Source organism: Amblyomma americanum, chromosome 1 (genome assembly GCF_052857255.1).
Source record: "Amblyomma americanum isolate KBUSLIRL-KWMA chromosome 1, ASM5285725v1, whole genome shotgun sequence".
Classification (NCBI taxonomy): domain Eukaryota; kingdom Metazoa; phylum Arthropoda; class Arachnida; order Ixodida; family Ixodidae; genus Amblyomma; species Amblyomma americanum.
Window position 1 is genome coordinate 8,122,129 of NC_135497.1, and position 19,396 is coordinate 8,141,524.

At 46.0% G+C, this 19,396-nt stretch overlaps 1 long non-coding RNA gene across 5 annotated transcripts in view; it reads right to left on the minus strand.

Moving 5' to 3' along the window:
- LOC144109645 (uncharacterized) overlaps positions 1 to 19,396 on the minus strand; it is a 255,642-nt gene that overhangs the window by 144,103 nt on the left and 92,143 nt on the right. The window contains exon 4 of one of the 5 annotated variants that reach the window (XR_013309627.1): positions 11,305 to 12,156. The exons of the other annotated variants lie outside the window; for them this stretch is intronic. This is a non-coding gene — a long non-coding RNA (uncharacterized LOC144109645). Of the gene's footprint in view, positions 1 to 11,304; positions 12,157 to 19,396 lie in introns of those variants that run through there. 5 annotated transcript variants of the gene reach the window in all.

The following is a 19,396-nucleotide window of genomic DNA, read 5'->3' on the forward strand; positions in this document are numbered from 1 at the left end:
CCAACCACAGTACAGCTGTGAGTGAGAGACCGAGTGCAGGTGGAGGCATGTGAAAGCGAGGAAGTACACCAGTCGTAGAGGCGACGTGAAAGTAGTGTAAAACAAAAAAATTAAACGAAAAGCCAGAGAGTCATCCTAAGCAGTAGTTAGCAAGGAATAGACATGAGAGGACGCCCAGGACGCAGGACTAAACCCAGCAGCATTGAGAAGAGTCCACAGAGCGCAGATACGCACGAGGGCAAAAAATAGTTTCTTTTCAATGAACATATTATGCTGGCAATGTTTATTAGAACAGAAAAAAAATGACGTGAACCTTCATATATCCATATAGAGAAAGGGTATACGGACTGCACAGATAAAATTACGTGCAGAAAGCCCCGAACAGAAAAAGAAAATCCCTTTGCCTGAGTTGCAGTTTACCTGTGTTGAGCCAAAGTGGAACATGAGGAAGAATAAAATTAAAAACTGGCACAGATTCTTATTTAGTAATAGCTCTCAGTCAATCCCAACTGCTTGAACTCTTTCTCGTGATGCATTTGAATTCAGTGCGATCATGCCTACGCACCTCTATAAGCACAGTGAAGGTGCATTTGTTTCCGCTGACTATAGGCGGCTTGATATAGACTGTTTTCCTTGTTCGTAAACTGATCTTAGTGTATTGGCCCTTGCCCCGTTGTCGGTGTTGTTCTGATCTAAAAGTGGTGCTTGATACTGCTTGCCTTGTTTCATTAACAGGTGTAGTTCTGCATGCGCCAAAAAAGTACGAGACGAGTGGGGATTGGCAGGACGATTCATTTTGCACCACATTCAACATTCACTGTTTTGTTATTTCACACTTGTTTTGAAAGCGTGTCTCACGATGCTGTTCTCGCACTGTTTTCATTGGATTGTCCGCTGTTGTTTAGCATTTGGTGTTCACTGAGTTCGCACTGCACTCTGTGCTCTCTTGCAAACAAGATTTCACAATGCAACTCAGCAAGTTTGGCATTTGAGCTATTCTAGTTTTTACTACTGTTTATGGTTGTGGTTATAAACACTTCATGCGGTTCCCCAGCAAGAATGGAAACTGAAGACCTTAGCAATATACAGCCTCAGACGCAGAACACAACACCCCAAACCCCTGTTCAATGCCCTCCACCTGAAACAAATTTTGAAGAGCCCACTCTCCAACAAATATGGCCCAAATCCAGGCACAGATGCAAGCTATGACAAAAATCCCTCCAAATGCAGCAGCAAATCTCCGCTATAAAAGGAATCAACTCTAAAATCCAAGTTGTAACGCAGGGAGTCAGGAAATGCGCAAAACTGACAACCCCCGGGCTGAAGCCCACAGAAGACACAAAAGCGTGGCTGACGTCAGCGATTGTGAATCTGTTGCCAGCAGTAATAATGCCCCCCCCCGTAAACAAGCACCAAACCACTTAGAAAATGGAATTGTAGAACCTTCAAAAATAAGGACAGTTCCTTGCTTATGTTCATTCAAGAGTCTCCTATACCCCCAGATATAATCTGTCTCCTGGAAACACGCGTGGCTCCTTACTTTCGTGGATATTATACAATGGCACATACGGACTCGCCGAGAGTAGCTACTCTAGTGGCCAAATCAGTTACCACAGTCTCGCATCAACTCCCCTTCATAGATATTAACCATGTTCTAGTTGAAGTTATGCCGCAAAAGAGGGGAAAACAGAGCACCTTTATCCTAAATCTCTACATCCCTTCAAGCCGCAAGAAGGAAGACTTTCTGCCTATACTAACAGAATTTGTCAGAATAGCCCAGGACAACCCCTTGGTGCTTCTGGGAGACATGAATGCAAGACAGCTCCTGGGGCTACATAAGCGACTCTCAAAAAGGTGAAAATCTACTTGAAGCTGTGGAAATGCTAGGTTTAGGGCTCGTCACTGATACTACCGCTCCCACCAGAACAGTATTAGCCGAAATACCTGCCCAGGCCTCACCTGAATTAAGAACATTAATTATGCAACCTGGACTAATTTAGAGGAATCCTTGGGAAGCGACCACAAGATCAGAAGTCTCTCTATACCAACTGCCAGAATCAGAAGAGGTCTGGAAAATGTACAGATCACGGAATGGAAAAAATTAACAGAATGCCCGCCGCCAGAAGGAGGCATTAAAAATATTCAAGAGTGGACTCAACTAATCAAAGATGCCCACTCAAGCAACACAAAAACCATCCAACAGACCATAGAAGCACCGGAAGTAGATCGCCACCTATTGCATATATGGGAGGCTCGAAAAGGCCTCACTAATCGCAGGAAAAAGCGGTGTCTCAATAGAAAACTACAACTACGAATTGCTGAGATTACACAGCAAGCGCAAGCATATGCTATACAGCTATCTAGACAAAAGCGGTCTGAGTTTTGCGCTTCCCTGAAAGGCACCCTAAGCACAGCACAGACATGGACGATCTCATCAGAGGGTGCAGCACTGTGTGGACGGCGGGGCTAAATCCCAGCTGTGTACCTGCTGCGGAAAGGGGTTAACCCAGTAGGGCCACCTCAACAGACACCTGACTAAGCACAGGGGGGAGAGACCCCACGCCTGCTCACACTGCAGGAAGAGGTTCACTGAACGGGGTCACGCCCAGAGACATGAGAGGCTGGCGCACGGCCGCCAGTACCAGCTGCACTACCCGCACTGCATGCAGGAAAGGATGCTGGGACATGGCCCATATGAGAATACACGTACGCACATGTCAAGGCTCTGCTAGGGACGGCCAACCACAGTACAGCTGTGAGTGAGAGACTGAGTGCAGGTGGAGGCATGTGAAAGCGAGGAAGTACACCAGTCGTAGAGGCGACTTGAAAGTAGTGTAAAACAAAAAAATTAAACGAAAAGCCAGAGAGTCATCCTAAGCAGTAGTTAGCAAGGAATAGACATGAGAGGACACCCAGGACGCAGGACTAAACACAGCAGCATTGAGAAGAGTCCACAGAGCGCAGATACGCACGAGGGCAAAAAATAGTTTCCTTTCAATGAACATATTATGCTGGCAATGTTTATTAGAACAGAAAAAAAATGACGTGAACCTTCATATATCCATATAGAGAAAGGGTATACGGACTGCACAGATAAAATTACGTGCAGAAAGCCCCGAACAGAAAAAGAAAATCCCTTTGCCTGAGTTGCAGTTTACCTGTGTTGAGCCAAAGTGGAACATGAGGAAGAATAAAATTAAAAACTGGCACAGATTCTTATTTAGTAATAGCTCTCAGTCAATCCCAACTGCTTGAACTCTTTCTCGTGATGCATTTGAATTCAGTGCGATCATGCCTACGCACCGCTATAAGCACAGTGAAGGTGCATTTGTTTCCGCTGACTATATATAGGCGGCTTGATATAGACTGTTTTCCTTGTTCGTAAACTGATCTTAGTGTATTGGCCCTTGCCCCGTTGTCGGTGTTGTTCTGATCTAAAAGTGGTGCTTGATACTGCTTGCCTTGTTTCATTAACAGGTGTAGTTCTGCATGCGCGAAAAAAGTACGAGACGGGTGGGGATTGGCAGGACGATTCATTTTGCACCACATTCAACATTCACTGTTTTGTTATTTCACACTTGTTTTGAAAGCGTGTCTCACGATGCTGTTCTCGCACTGTTTTCATTGGATTGTCCGCTGTTGTTTTGCATTTGGTATTCACTGAGTTCGCACTGCACTCTGTGCTCTCTTGCAAACAAGATTTCACAATGCAACTCAGCAAGTTTGGCATTTGAGCTATTCTAGTTTTTACTACTGTTTATGGTTGTGGTTATAAACACTTCATGCGGTTCCCCAGCAAGAATGGAAACTGAAGACCTTAGCAATATACAGCCTCAGACGCAGAACACAACACCCCAAACCCCTGTTCAATGCCCTCCACCTGAAACAAATTTTGAAGAGCCCACTCTCCAACAAATATGGCCCAAATCCAGGCACAGATGCAAGCTATGACAAAAATCCCTCCAAATGCAGCAGCAAATCTCCGCTATAAAAGGAATCAACTCTAAAATCCAAGTTGTAACGCAGGGAGTCAGGAAATGCGCAAAACTGACAACCCCCGGGCTGAAGCCCACAGAAGACACAAAAGCGTGGCTGACGTCAGCGATTGTGAATCTGTTGCCAGCAGTAATAATGCCCCCCCCCCCCCCCCGTAAACAAGCACCAAACCACTTAGAAAATGGAATTGTAGAACCTTCAAAAATAAGGACAGTTCCTTGCTTATGTTCATTCAAGAGTCTCCTATACCCCCAGATATAATCTGTCTCCTGGAAACACGCGTGGCTCCTTACTTTCGTGGATATTATACAATGGCGCATACGGACTCGCCGAGAGTAGCTACTCTAGTGGCCAAATCAGTTACCACAGTCTCACATCAACTCCCCTTCATAGATATTAACCATGTTCTAGTTGAAGTTATGCCGCAAAAGAGGGGAAAACAGAGCACCTTTATCCTAAATCTCTACATCCCTTCAAGCCGCAAGAAGGAAGACTTTCTGCCTATACTAACAGAATTTGTCAGAATAGCCCAGGACAACCCCTTGGTGCTTCTGGGAGACATGAATGCAAGACACAGCTCCTGGGGCTACATAAGCGACTCTCAAAAAGGTGAAAATCTACTTGAAGCTGTGGAAATGCTAGGTTTAGGGCTCGTCACTGATACTACCTCTCCCACCAGAACAGTATTAGCCGAAATACCTGCCCAGGCCTCACCTGAATTAAGAACATTAATTATGCAACCTGGACTAATTTAGAGGAATCCTTGGGAAGCGACCACAAGATCAGAAGTCTCTCTATACCAACTGCCAGAATCAGAAGAGGTCTGGAAAATGTACAGATCACGGAATGGAAAAAATTAACAGAATGCCCGCCGCCAGAAGGAGGCATTAAAAATATTCAAGAGTGGACTCAACTAATCAAAGATGCCCACTCAAGCAACACAAAAACCATCCAACGGACCATAGAAGCACCGGAAGTAGATCGCCACCTATTGCATCTATGGGAGGCTCGAAAAGGCCTCACTAAACGCAGGAAAAAGCGGTGTCTCAATAGAAAACTACAACTACGAATTGCTGAGATTACACAGCAAGCGCAAGCATATGCTATACAGCTATCTAGACAAAAGTGGTCTGAGTTTTGCGCTTCCCTGAAAGGCACCCTAAGCACAGCACAGACATGGACGATCTTAAGATGCATGATTGACCCGAATAAGGCCAAATCAGTTACCAGACAAACTCTCCAAACAGTTGCCCATAAGTTTCAAGACACAGACCAAGACCTGATAGCAGCCATGCATCGCAAGTACATAGGAGAACACCCCTCCATGTACCCTGACCTACGAAGGACAAGAAAAGCCAAGCCCCTATAACGGCATCTGAATTTTATGCTGCAGCAAGAACGGCTCAGCGGAACACAGCACCGGGCGGAGACAAGGTTACCAAAGCCATAATTCGGAACCTCAGCAATGACCATCTGAAGGACCTAACAGACTACATTAACAAGGAATTATGGGAGGAAGGCCAGGTACCAGCTGAGTGGTGCCATGCGGACATCACTATGATTCCCAAGGCCGGAAAACCCCCGGCAGTAGAGTCCCTCTGCCCAATCTCCCTAACCTCCTGTGTGGGCAAACTGTATGAAAGAATCATACGCACCAGACTCCAGAACTATATAGAAGATAACTTTTACCCCTACACTATGGTGCGATTCCGAAAAGGCCTCTGTACACAAGATGCCCTCCTAAGGATTAGCGAAGAAGTCATTAATACAATACCCACCCATGGAGAAAACCCTTTTACCCTGGATTTAAAAGGAGCCTTTGACAACACCTCCCATCATGCTATCCTAGAGGAGCTGAGTGGTCTAAACTGTGGAGAGAGGATCTTTAACTACATCAAGGCTTTCCTTTCCAACAGAACTGCCACCATAGGCATTGGTGAAGTCCGTTCTCAACCCTCCTCTTCAATATTGCCATGCTAAAACTAGCAAGAAAGCTTCAAACGCTGCCCGACATAGGCTACACGGTCTATGCCGATGATATAACTCTATGGGCTACACACGGCTCCTTAGCCCAAAAAGAAGCCCTACAAGAAGCCATACACAGGGCTGAAGAATTTGCTGCAGAAAGTTGTCTGGAATGTGCCCCGGAGAAGTCTGAGGTCATTAGACTCCACAAACTACCTTACACATCCCCAGGAGAAGTTGAGCTTTTCCTGGGAGGACGCAAGATTAATGAAGCGGACAAGATCCGGATACTGGGGCTTTGGGTTCAAAGTAACCTCTTAACTTTTCAAAGTAAAACACTTAACTATGTCCAACCCGACATATGGGAGGTGGCCCTGACCAGTGAGGCCCTGGATCAGCAACTAAAGTTGGTTCAGCAAGTCTGGTCAGTCAGCGAAAGCCAGTGGCGCCTTTGACTAGGGGTGCCACCCAAGTTGCCCGAGCAACCTTCCCAAATTACAAAAAAAGTTTTATCTCTCTCTCTCTCAACGTCAATTTCAACTGAGGAAGTAGATTGCAGTGTCTGTGCAACGAACTCGCCGATGAACAGGGAGGTGCGTGGGCGAACATGCTGTCAGTGCAGTGACAGGTGTTGTGCGCACTGCGCTTCTTCGCCACCGGCGGAATCCAAGGCGCCATGGGCAATGACGCCAACGTCAGCATAGCCAAGCCCACGGTCAGCAAGTCTGTGCAGTGGGTGTCTGCAGCCACAGTTAGTGGGGTCGTGGGACATTTGGGTTTGGTTCCCGGCGAGCCCACAAGAGAAGGCGGTGGCGAAGGAGGGCGTCCTTTGCCGCGGCAGCATCCCCAGCGTCGTTGGGTGTGTCAATGGCACACTCATTGCCATTAAGGCGCCACAGGGCAATGCTGCATACAAGTCCGCCTTTTGGAGTCGCAAGGACTACTATGCCTTGAACACAATAATAGTGAGTACACTTTGCTCTCCGTTTTTGACTGCATATCTGGCTGCAAACTCGGGCCTCAACAGCGGAAGTTCACAACTAAGCTTGTGGTGCGCTTTGTCACAGGTCTGCGACTCCAACATGAAAATTATCACGTCGACCCCCGCTGCCCGGGACCGGATTACGACGCATTTTCATGGCGGTATTCTTGGCTGCGCCAGGAGGTGGAGCAAGGCCAGCTGGAAGATAGGGAATTTCTTCTGGGTAAGCAGTAAAAAAGCCCCACCTCAGTTACAAATATCGAGCTACCGCACATGTGTGGAAGCTGCAAAAACGAGGCAAGGCAGTTCGCTTATGAAAGCACATTACAATGCGATACAGAAGCCTCGCGTGAATTGTCGCCGCTCCGTTCATTGTTGCAGAAGAAACAGAACACGTACAAGTTTTGTTAAAATGCACATTTCCTGCAGAAGAAACCAAGACAGCAGTCTGTAAGACCCTTATTTCCTATACGAAATAGTTGTCGTTGATATCAGTATGAAGTTACAAGGCTGTTCTTACAACAGTGCTCCCTTAAACATCTAAATCTCACATAGTCTGCACTCCCATGATTGTCACATTCAGCAACGCTTAACTGTGGGCTTTTTGGTATGAATTAAGACATGATTTTGGGCTAGTCAGTTCCTAGTGAATGCCAAAAAAAAATCTGCGCGAAGACAACAGGACAAGAGGCACAAAGACGCACACACAAAACAGAACTTCCAACTGACTATTTTCTGAAAACAGGAGCGCTTATAAAGGCTATCCCCATGACAAACAAAGTACACAAGCAAACTCATTGTGTGCAGTGTGAAGACAGTATCAACAGAGCCATGTGTGATTAGTACCGATGGAAAGCCCCAATATGCCCATCTAAGAATTCGATCTTGCTTTGCTAGAGATAATGAAGGCGGACCGACGCAGTTGTCACCCCATTTGGAGGTGAAGTAAGCCTCGATAACCCCTCAGTTTTTGTTTTTGCCTGAGCACGAAACTGTCTTCTCCAGATAAAGACAACAAATTGTGCTATCCAAGTTCTCATAGTGCAGGGGTACATTACTGCCTGTGCCAGTAGGACCACCATGCGAACCGTCCTACATAAGCTGGTTATTGTTTTAATGAGCACGCTCTGGAGCACAGGCAGTCCCTACACATCGGGATATTTTTATTAGGCTTGTGATACTCGTCGTAGCATGTCAAATGCTCACTCATCGTCTTCATCAACATCGCTGTCCTCTTTCTGGCTGGCTACCTCACACAGCGCATCATCTTCGCTTCTGTCCAGCGCATTCGAGACGCTGCACTTGCAGAGGGCCCGCACAATCAGTTCGGCTAGAATTTCCTCCCCATGCCACGGCAACCCAGTTCGCCACTTGGCTAAGCGAAGCACGCTTGATGCACCCGGTTGGTGTGAGCTGGTGGTCCTGAAGCATCAGCCAGTTGTTGTAGTGTTTCCGCAGCCTATCCTCAAAGGGCTTCTTGATTTCAACGTCGAGCGGTTGTAGCTGGTTCGTCATTCCTGTGGATATCACCACAATGTGTGTACTGCCTTTCCAAAGCACCGACTTTATGTCATATGTAAAGTGGCCGCGGTAGGAGTCGAGAACTAGGAGTGACTCTGAACAACAGGGCCCCGGCACGACGTTGCCAAATGGTCTTGACCCAATCTTCGACTAGTGCGCCACTCATCCATCCATTCTCTTGTACACACAACACGTTTTTAGGGAAAACTCTCCGGATGGAAGCGTTTTCCACTTAAAAATGAGGTAGGGCGGCAATTTTTGTCCATCGGCCATGCAACATAACATCACGGTAAGACATTGCTTCTCATACCCAGCAGTTCTTACTTTCACCTGTTTTGTGCCCTTCTCACTGACTATGTACACCACAAGCATGTCGATATACACTGGGGTCTGATCGGCGTTACAGATTTGACCCAGACTGTACTGCTTCTCCAGCCGCTTCTTGATCACAAAGCGCTGGAATGCCACCAGCTTCTCAAAATCAAGTCGTAGCTTTTGGCATCCAGAAGTCCGTTGTTGCAGGCTGAACCCGAAACGCTTAATGAAACGTGTAACCCAGAAACGTGTTATCTCCTCCTCCAGCCTGCACAGTCTTGTTGCGTCGTGGGGGGGGGGGGCCATGTGAAGTCATTCCACAAGACACCAAGCAGAGTTTCAGCAGACCATGTAATGGCACAAAATGCACAGTTACTCGGTGCTGTCAATACAAGATAAAAAACAGCATTAGCAAGAGGGCAAGATAATGCTAACTTGAGGTTGCATCTGCTACCTCAAGCATTCACATCCATTCCGAATTAAAACAAAAACCACAATGAGGTCAACAATGTACACAAGCACTAAGCTGTACAGATCAAATGGCTAAAAATTCACCTACCAGCTGGTGAGCGCGCATCTGACTGCATCAGGCCGCTCATTGCTGCTAAGTCCCCAACGGACACGCAGGGTTGGTTTTGCAAGATGCACATCCCCGCACGTTCATGCACGAGTGTCTCGAAGTTCATTCTGTATGTGCACTGCTCACAGCACATGGCCCCGAGGTTCACATTCATTATCTTTCATTACCCTCCACTATACTTTACCCTTCATTATCAGTAACGTCACCACGGCTTATCACATACCTGGCTGGAGGTGTTGAAAACATTGCAGCCGCCATGCCTTGTACTGTGCCTGGCATCATGCGGCCAATTGTGCTAAGGCAGAGACTTGGAAAAGTTGGTACATCATATTTAACGAGGAAAAACAGTGCAGAAACATGGGACAAGAAAGAACACTATGTTGTCGTGTTCTTCCTAGTCCCGTGTTTCTGCGCTGTTTTCCCTTGTTAAATCTTGAACGCCAAGAACCGTGGTAATTAGCACGCCTTGCACCCATTACTACAGGGAGCTTGCACTCAAAGCCACAGTGGCAATCATTTTCGTGGCAGGCAGCACAGTGAAAGGCGCCACACAGATTTAATCAGCTTAGTGATGTCTGCTTTCGCCTATGCAGTTGAAGCTGCGTGCTGTACACCAAAATGACACCCGAAGTAACACAGACATAGACCAAACTACAAACATGTGTTCTGTTATTTCCTTGGCCTGTGTTCATGTTCCTGGTACAGCAAAGTGAATTTCAGTTACTTTTGCATGTTGTCCAGTAAGCTCCATCAATTGACCAAGCTGTATACAGTGACACCAGCAAACCAAGCTGGTGTCACCAGGTGCAAAAGTCACCTGAACTAGAGCAGTGACATGCAATATGTTCCATGCCATTGTTGATGCCAAAGGTTGTTTACTAAATTCACTTGTGATCAGAATGCCCATTGTTTACAATATTTATTCTTAAAAACCTTTGTTTTGCATGTTTTGCCTTGAGGTGTTTGAGTGGCAGGGCATGTATCACTGATGAGTTTACATGCACCAACACAAAAGCCTCTATGCGGAAGAGGTTCAACTCTAGCAGTGCAGAGACAGGTCTCTTTTTAGTGCTAGTTACTCTGTTGGCATCTATAAACAAACTAGCCCAATAAAAGCCTTAGATTCTACTGTAAGAGCAGACTGCCTAATTAATTACTGCAGTGTCGTCTAGGGAAACACAAGTGCTGGCGTAAGTGTGTAAGCTTGATCCTATGCTTGAATGGTTGCAGCTGACAGCCAACCTCACAACCAGAATTGCTACACCCAGGTGTGTACCGGTTGAACTGACGCTTAGACGTGGTGTGGCTTCATAAGTGTAGAGAACTGACAAATTATATGATTCAGTAATTAAATACATGGTTACATTTTTATGCATATGATTATATTGCTGCAAATCTTTGTACTGTTTGTTCATTCAGGCTCAAAGCTGCCGAAACGCGATGCTATCTTTCACGTGTTTGTAGACGGATGGCTTTCCAGACCCATAAGGGCACTTAAATGTTTCGCTACCGTGCCATAGGCGACCGGGCATATGTGACCGACGTATTGAAGGAGCCGCCAAACATTCATTTCGGCTCTTGTGGACATGCTGCGCCATCTAGGTTGTTTTTATGAAAACCAAGTTCATAATTGTAGCTTTTGTTTTCAGTTTTGAACATGAGAGGGCACCGTGTAAAATGAAACTTTAAACAGCCGTAGCAACATCAGTCGGCGAACATGGCGTCCGCGTCGCCGTGCGCTCCTCGAAATCCGACACAGAGCGCTTCGGCTGGTGTCGGTTCCAGTTTTTGCAACGAAATCAGTGGTGATAAGTCAGGCAATGATGTAAAAATGTCAGATTTCGGTTCCAACAGCCAGACTTCGTCTCAGGGGCCAGGAACGTTAGCGTGTATTCACATGTAAGTTTTGTTTTCATTCGCTCTGTGCTTTCTATAGTGCATGCGGTTTGCAACTGTTGAGAGTGGTTTATTTTAGTGCTTCAGGGCCTTCACAACATATGGCCAAGACAATCTGCCAAATGCTCAAGGTCGCGTTGCGTTTTTTCGACCGAGACAACGGCCAGGTGTCCATGTCGGCGCATCGCTGCGGAGCGGCGTTAGGAGATTTCCTTGACCTCTCGGCTCCTTGATGTTCCTCACGAAGAAGATGAAGACGCTGTACGAAAACATTAATAAGTATGCTTGGAAGAAGTTTTTGGACAGGCAAACATACGCTCGGCATGATGGTTCATGGGAAGATGCGAGTCCATTGGACTTGTTCATTGGAATCATCATACACATGTGAATTGTTGACCTGCCGCGACTATATCTGCATTGGAATAAAGGAATCATCTATTCTGCCCTTCAACCATCAAATAACATTCGCAAATTCAGTTTTTCGGTTTGCTCATTTTTCTGCACGTAGCGGACACGGAGGATTCTGTGACAGCTGCATCTATTGGCAAGACTTGAAAGTGTCATGGCTTCTGAACCACATCAATGAAAGTTCATCGATCCTGATGTTCCAGTTTGCCAAAAATGACAAATCTGATCAGCTGGCTATCAAGACGCAGTTCATTTAACAAATCTTAGTATGAATGAAGCTGAAGTCCCCGCCTCCAATCCTCCCATAGAATACATTCGTCACCAACCAGAAAAAAATGGAAAAAGAAGGAACTGCAAGCTTTGCTATCAGAGAACAAAACATCAACAAAGATCAGACGTTATGTGCAGCACCTGTCAAGTCTGCCTCTGATTCACATCTTCACGTGATTGCTTTTCACAGTAGCACCACGGTGATGACTGCTGACTTGACTGGCTGTGGAAAGTGCAAAAATTTTTTCTCAGACATGAAACTTGGAGGAATGACAGCTATAAACATGTGAACCAGTTTGTATATTCCAGTTTTCCTCAAATCAAATTCGTGCTTAGTGCAGCAGGTAATTTTTTGTTTTTTCTGTATACTTTTCCTGCGTTTTTGTCACAATAGACTAATAAATGTTCAAGCACTTTGCACACATAACTATGCTGTTTGTTTCATTCAGAAGTGCAATAAGCTACAATACCATGTGTTGCAATATGCGCTGGGTTTGTTACTTCTAAAAATTTTTTTCCCGTACACTCCAAATCGTCCATATTTCTGCGGTAGCGAAAGAGTTAAGGTGAAAGGGCTAAGGAATTCATGGCATCTGCAGGGTAGTCTTTACTTCTCCAAACCAATGCCAAACCACCATTTCACATCAGGTAACTTTACTCATGGGCTACAAAGAAAGCCGTGAGACACATCATCCTAGATTGGAAGTATTCAGCCTCCTTTCCACACCCATGGCAAAATAAGCACCTGTTTCATTTTGTTAATGCCATCAGATGCTAATGATGTTCTGACAGCCAGAGTTAAAAAAAGGCCTTTGAGGTACTGAGCTCAGTGCTGCTGATCATATAGCAGACTTGCTGAAGGAGCTTCATGTACACAACACAGAGGTCTAAGAAATTATGGTGAAAGAGCAGCTCTCTATACTGGTCTGCCATCATTCATTCCTTGCATTCATGTCAATATTTGGAATTGTACAACAGTGTGCCGCACTTCAGCATCAATGCTCTTTCAGTGTTATTGACATGGCATCGTTTCATCCTGTGAGTGGTGATCAACAAGCAACCGTCTATGCTCTGTGATTGCCTGCCAGTCTTGTTGCGGGCAGCGGCGCGCCTCCGACTCTGCTGGACAATGGCGATGTTCGTGCCGACTGCAATTGCACATGAATTGACACTGCACTCGTCACAAACAGTGACATAATGGAAGTAAGTGCCCATGAGCAAGCTACGCTTGATCAGCTAGAATCGACGCCGGCGACTGCCCGAAAGACCGTGCTCCTCGGCGATTCAAGTGATGCGACCCCAGCATCGGCCGCAAACGGAGCTGCGTCATATACAGTTGTAAACCTTTACACTGGAAACGTTCCTCTTGGTGCTATGCAGTGCAAAACATGTCGTGGATCTGTGAGATTGGTAGCAGGGGACTGTGCGCATGCCCTCACTGTGAAACTTGCCATACTGTGCAACAACTGTGGTGAGATCGTGGCAGAGTAGAACTCACCAAGGGTTGAGAGAACAAGAAAGTGGAACCCCTTCGAGGTCAACACTCTGGCCAGTCGTGCTATGCTGTCAACCAGTAATGGCCAGACAGTGATGAAGGTCATCTTTTCGGTGATGGGACTATCTCGTCGTAGAATGCACAGTAAGGCATTTCAGCAGCACCTGAAAACCACTCTTCAATCTGCTGCCACCCGAGCTGCTGCGACCGCTATGGCACAGGCCAAACAAGCTGTGGTGAAGGTGAAGAATTGTGTTTTGGGTACAAGGTGCCGTGTGCTACGATGGCACGTGAATGACGCGCAGGCATTCATCCCATATAAGCATCGGTGCCATAGTACAATTGTTCTATGGTTATGTCCTGGACAATGTGGTGTTATCCAACTTTTGTCTGGGATGCGAGACTGGCCCTAAGCCGAACACTGATGGCTATGATCGTTGGAAATCGTGCCACCAGTACCAGAAAACACCACTTACAAGTCTGGACAAATGGAGGTGGAGACAGGAAAAAATCTATTTGAGAGGTCGCTACAACAAAACAATCTGCACTACACAACCATTTTGTGCGATGGGGATTGCAACACATTCAACGCCATTCAAGATGCAAAACCCTATGGAAACGCATGGGGTCAGCACTGTGCAACCTCTTGCAAAAGCACAAAGGTGAGAGCAAACAAGGCTTAGATGGCAGGGGATGACATACAGCTGAGGTAATTGACATGCTGACTGCACATTATGGCCGGGCGCTAAGATCTAATATAGGTGATTTGGATCATATGCAGTGAGCCGTGATGGCAACATATCACCTTATCACGTCACCCAAGCACAAGTACAACCTGCCAAGTGATGTGGCTGAAGCTCTTCTGCCCATTTACAATCGCTTGTCAGAGAAGAGCCTGCTGCAGAGGTGCCTGCGGGGGAAGACGCAGAACTAACCAGAGCTTTCATTCTATCATCTGGACAGTCATTCATAAAGAGCAGCATGCGTCACTGTTTGCTATGGAGGCAGCCATAGCAGAAGCTGTGCTGCTCTTCAATGCTCTCTGCAAGAACATGAGATGGATGCGGCAGCAACTCGCTCCAGGAGGGCTGAAGAAATAGGCCTGCAGCGTAGCACGTTTTGCTAAGCAGGCAGCTTCACTTGGCCTTGCTAAAGCAGCAGAAAAAAAGCACTGCAACAGCATGCACCCAGACTATGTGCCTGGTGCATTTTACGTTTTTTTCCTGATTAATAAATATACTATGAGACTTGTGTGCTCCTCACAGTTCCCTAATTTGGATGGTGTTGCAGTTTTGGAACCGAAATCAATCTCTGGTCCTACTCTTGCTATAATTATTTTATTTTGCTAAAAAGGCAATGTCATGCAGCTTGTGACACTAAGGTAAATGATACACGGGAAAATTTACTGCAAAGATTGTTTTGGTACCGAAATGGTCCTTTCCTTTCAGAAGTTTTTGAAGGTCTAACTTTGGTTCAAATTGGTATGGAACATGAACATTTGTTCTAGTTCACGTACTAACCATTTCTGCTTTGAAACGTTTTTCCGCGTTTTCTCAGAACTGCAATCTTTAGGGTGATGAAATTTTGGAGGAGCGTTACCTCTTGAATTACTTGTGCTATTTGCTTCCATTTTTTATTGTTACGAAGATACACTCCTGAAGTGTGCAATAAGGCTTATACACAATAATTATGAGGCAAAATTTACAAACGCATTTATTGAACGCGTTAACTTGAGATTTTGTGAACAAAAGTTTGATGTACTCTTTCGGTTAAAATTTTCAGCATGCCAAAATATAATCAGCATGCCAAAATATAATTAGTGCAAGTTTCATCCAAAGTGATCCATAAATAAGAAAAATGTCTAAGAGGGGCGCTCGCCCTTTAAAGGGGCTCTCAATGGGGCTCTATAAAGCTGCAGTATGCCTGGGATGTTAAAGCATGCCCCTTCACAAATACTGTTCAGCAAGATTTTTTTTAGTGGTCTTTGTAGAAGCTGAGTTATCTGAAGCTAAAATTTGAAATTCAGTGTCTTCGCGCCTTTACCTCTCCTCTCATCACTTTTTGCACGCTGGGAGGTTGCCGATCCTCTGCCGGCCCCACCTCTGGAAGTGGAGCATTCTGACCACTGAAGCTATGCGGCTTATTGGCCGCGGCCATGGTAGCTGCCGGTTGTCTGAGAGAACATAACCAATAGCAACCTCTCAACATTTATACGCAGATGCGAGCATGAATAAGTTGCTGGAATGAGTTCGGCAACATTCACGCGCGATTGTGGGTCCTCTGCTGCATGTAGAAGTGTATTATGTGGCTCAGGTTTTCATGGCAACAAAATGTAGTGATTGAGCGGGTTGATATGCTCTCCTCGGAAGTTGTTTCAGAGCCCCTTTAAGAGAAAACGAGGGTGTTTTTCACTCAATTTCGCCTCCAGCTTTGCATGCAAAATACTGCATGCGAGTTCCACATGTTGCAGGCAACTAGGTCATCCATGTGAGATACACGGCTTGATGCCTGCTTTGACAGGCTGGAGCCACTCATTCAGTGGCCCAAGAAAGAAAAGGTCACTGAGACTATGCCCATCACTTTTCTTGAGAAACATTGGAAAAAGATACACATCACTGACTGTTTTGAACACAAGCAGTAAGAGTTGCAAGCTGTCACTGGCTTGTGCGAGGACTTGCTCTATCTATTAGAAAAAGTGAATGTCATGTTTTACAGCACCTGGAAGACATGTGGACACAACTTGGACATTGCAGTAGGGTGAATAACTAAACAGGACATGGGCCTGCAGCTTGACCATGTAGCCCTCTCTACGGGCCATCTAACCACTGTGATGATGGCTATATTGACTACATTGTCAAACAAGTGCCTAAAGAGCACTGGCTACAATGCCGCATGGATGGTGATAGAAACAGTCGCGACTGCCCCGCACAAACCTCAAATGCAGTACTGATGACGACCATGAAGACTAATACCCTTGCCAAATGGCAAATTTAATGTCATTCCCATCGAATGACATTCATTCAAAACGACACTAGTTTAACAAAGGAGTAAGCTGGGCTAGTTTACTGTAACACGAGAAATATATAGTGACATTTACTGAAAACGACATTTGGTATCGAATGAGTTTACGAAACTCACTTGCCCGCAGTCTCCGAGCAAATGTGTTATCTCGAACCAAAGACTCGGTGAGGATATCCACTCAAAATTACAAGTGTCTGAAACTTCTAAATAATATTTTTCTCGTGTAACTTTGTAGCAATTTCTTTATTCGTGTGATATATTCTAAATAACTTCGCAAAAATAAAATACTACTCTTGCTACCAGCCAAACAGTCAGGCGGCCATGTTTGTTATTTTCGTAGCTGCAGTCCACGCTGTAGTCGCTGTGACAGTTGTCGCATGTTTCCTGCCGTGAGGATGGGGGTGTATAGGAATGCCTGTTTGACTTGTATTTCAATAAAGTTGTCTTTGACCCTCAGAACTGTGCGATGTCGGTTCCTCGCGTCACATCCGGGTTCTTTCGGTTTTTCTGTCGCACGCCCGAAGTCTACCCTCACGTTACAGTCGTATTTTTTTCCCCTGTTCACACCCGAAAAGTCAACCCTTGCATTACAATCGTGGTCGCGTTACATTCGAGTAAATACAGTATAATGTGAGTTGGAAATTTGAGATGCTAAAATCCGGAAAAAAAGAACATTGTATTATGTGTGAGTTTTTACAGTAAATATGCTAGTAACACACACATACAAAAAGTATACAAGCAAAACAAAAATAATCTGCTGCACAGAGCCAGAAATCGATACGAAAAAATATAATATACAAAACATTGCACATGTTCTTGGCTACCATTCTTGCAATTTTCAGCTGTGTACATAATACACACTGCACATTGCGTGGCTTTTCATGTTAGGGAATATGGCTGCTGTGCCACTAGAGAAAGCAGTTGCTGGAGGACATGAAGTGGAGGTAGATATGAGATGTGCTGCAGTTCTATTCTTGTTATATATACAGTCAAACCCGACTATATCGAACCCGTTTACATCGAATTACCCCGTATATCGAACAATTTATGAACATTGTATTGCTAAAATGAGAATATATAGCAAAAAATACTAATATATCGAACAAAAATAGCAGCCGCGCTTGATATATCGAACTTCAAGCCGCGCAAAACTGCTCCAGAAGTTGGCTTTCCCGCGTGGCGGCCGGGCGAGCTGCGCCAACATCCATCCCCCCCCCCCCACTTGGCCAAAGTGGTTTAGCCCAACAGCGCTCGCATGGCGCTGCTATAAATAGAGTCCCAGCGCTGCTCTCGCTCCCTCAGACAGCCACCCAGCCACCCCTAGCAGAAGTGGTTCGACCGCGCACTCTGTTTACTCGCAGCCACGTGCGCCTGCATTCTGGTATGTGACTCGCGCGACTGCCATTGCGACTGCTTTGTTCCGTGTGCTTCGTTGCTTTGTGGGAGCGGTGAGCTCGTCCGCTTCGTGAAAGATGGCTGCTGTGAAGCGACAGAACCTAACCATATCTTCAAAGCTGGAGATCATCAGAAGAGTTGAGCGCGGAGAAAAGAAGTCGGATGTCGCCGCAGCGTACAGCATCCCCAGAAGCACGCTGAGTACGATTTTGAAAAATAAGGCCGACATTAGGGCTAAGGCGGACAAGAGGCCTGCTGCTACCACCAGCGCTCGACGAGTACGGACGGCTGCATTTGAAGACGTAGAGGCTGCAGTGTATAAGTGGTTTGTTGACGTTAGGTCGCAAAACATCCCCGTTTCTGGCCCAATGATCGAACAGAAAGCAAAGGATTTCGCTTTCATGCTGAACAGACACGACTTCAGAGGCGGCTCAGGCTGGCTGCAGCGGTTTAAAGAGCGTCACGGCATTGTCGGCCGTGCTGTCACCGGTGAAAGCCGCGCTGTAGATCTCGGCAGCGTGCAAAAGTGGATTGATGAAAATTGGAACGACATTAAAACAAGGTACCATCCTCGTGATATATTCAACGCCGATGAGACTGCTTTATTCTGGCAAATGCTTCCGAACAGAACGCTGGCCTGTCGTGATGACAAGTCCCACGGCGGGAAGGTCAATAAAGCCAGAATATCCGTGTTGCTCGCCACCAACGTCGACGGGTCAACCAAGCTTCGACCGCTCGTAATAGGAAAGAGCAAATCACCGCGGTGCCTAAAGAACGCACTTTCTGTCCCGGTGTCTTACAGATCGAATGGGAAAGCTTGGATGACAAGCGAACTTTTTGGCTCTCAGTCGCTCGATAACGTTGAGAAGTGCATGCTTAATAATGCTTTCAAAATCAAAAAGCAGAAGAAGATCAACGACTATTTCTCGCATTAATAGTCCCACCGTACATGTTTTTATCAAATAAAGAATGCTTTTTACTGAGGTGCGGTTTGTACATTGCCAAATTTGTTAAAAGTTGTATTTCGAATTACACGATACAGTCGAAACCCGCGATAGCGAAATCTCGAGAATACGAAATTCTCGCCGCAACGAAATATTTCCGAGATCCCGGCAAATGCCCATAGGGGCCAATGTATTTCGTATCTCTCGGTAACGAAACATTTTTGTACCGCAATCCCACGATAACGAAATTTGCTGCAGCGTCGGTCCGCATACTGTCTCCCATATTATGAATAACAGCGTCAAAAAAGCACTCAAATTGAGCAAACTGCAATAGCGCGCTTGCGTGGCTACAGCGAGAGCATTGGCGCCTGGCAACCTTGCAGCCGGAACAACTTTAGCCACCTTGAGCCGGTGCTAGCCACCATACCGGCGCAGCGCGTGTCCTCTGTGATCGGTTCCGCGTGGTTGTTTATCTCGGAGGCTATGTTCAGGGAAGGCAGCCTCGCAGCGACACCATCAGGGGGCGACACTAGATCATCAACGCTGCACTTTTAGGCCTGCGAGCGGTGCACATGTGTTCGTTGTGTGTGGTGGCGGTGTGTATGAGC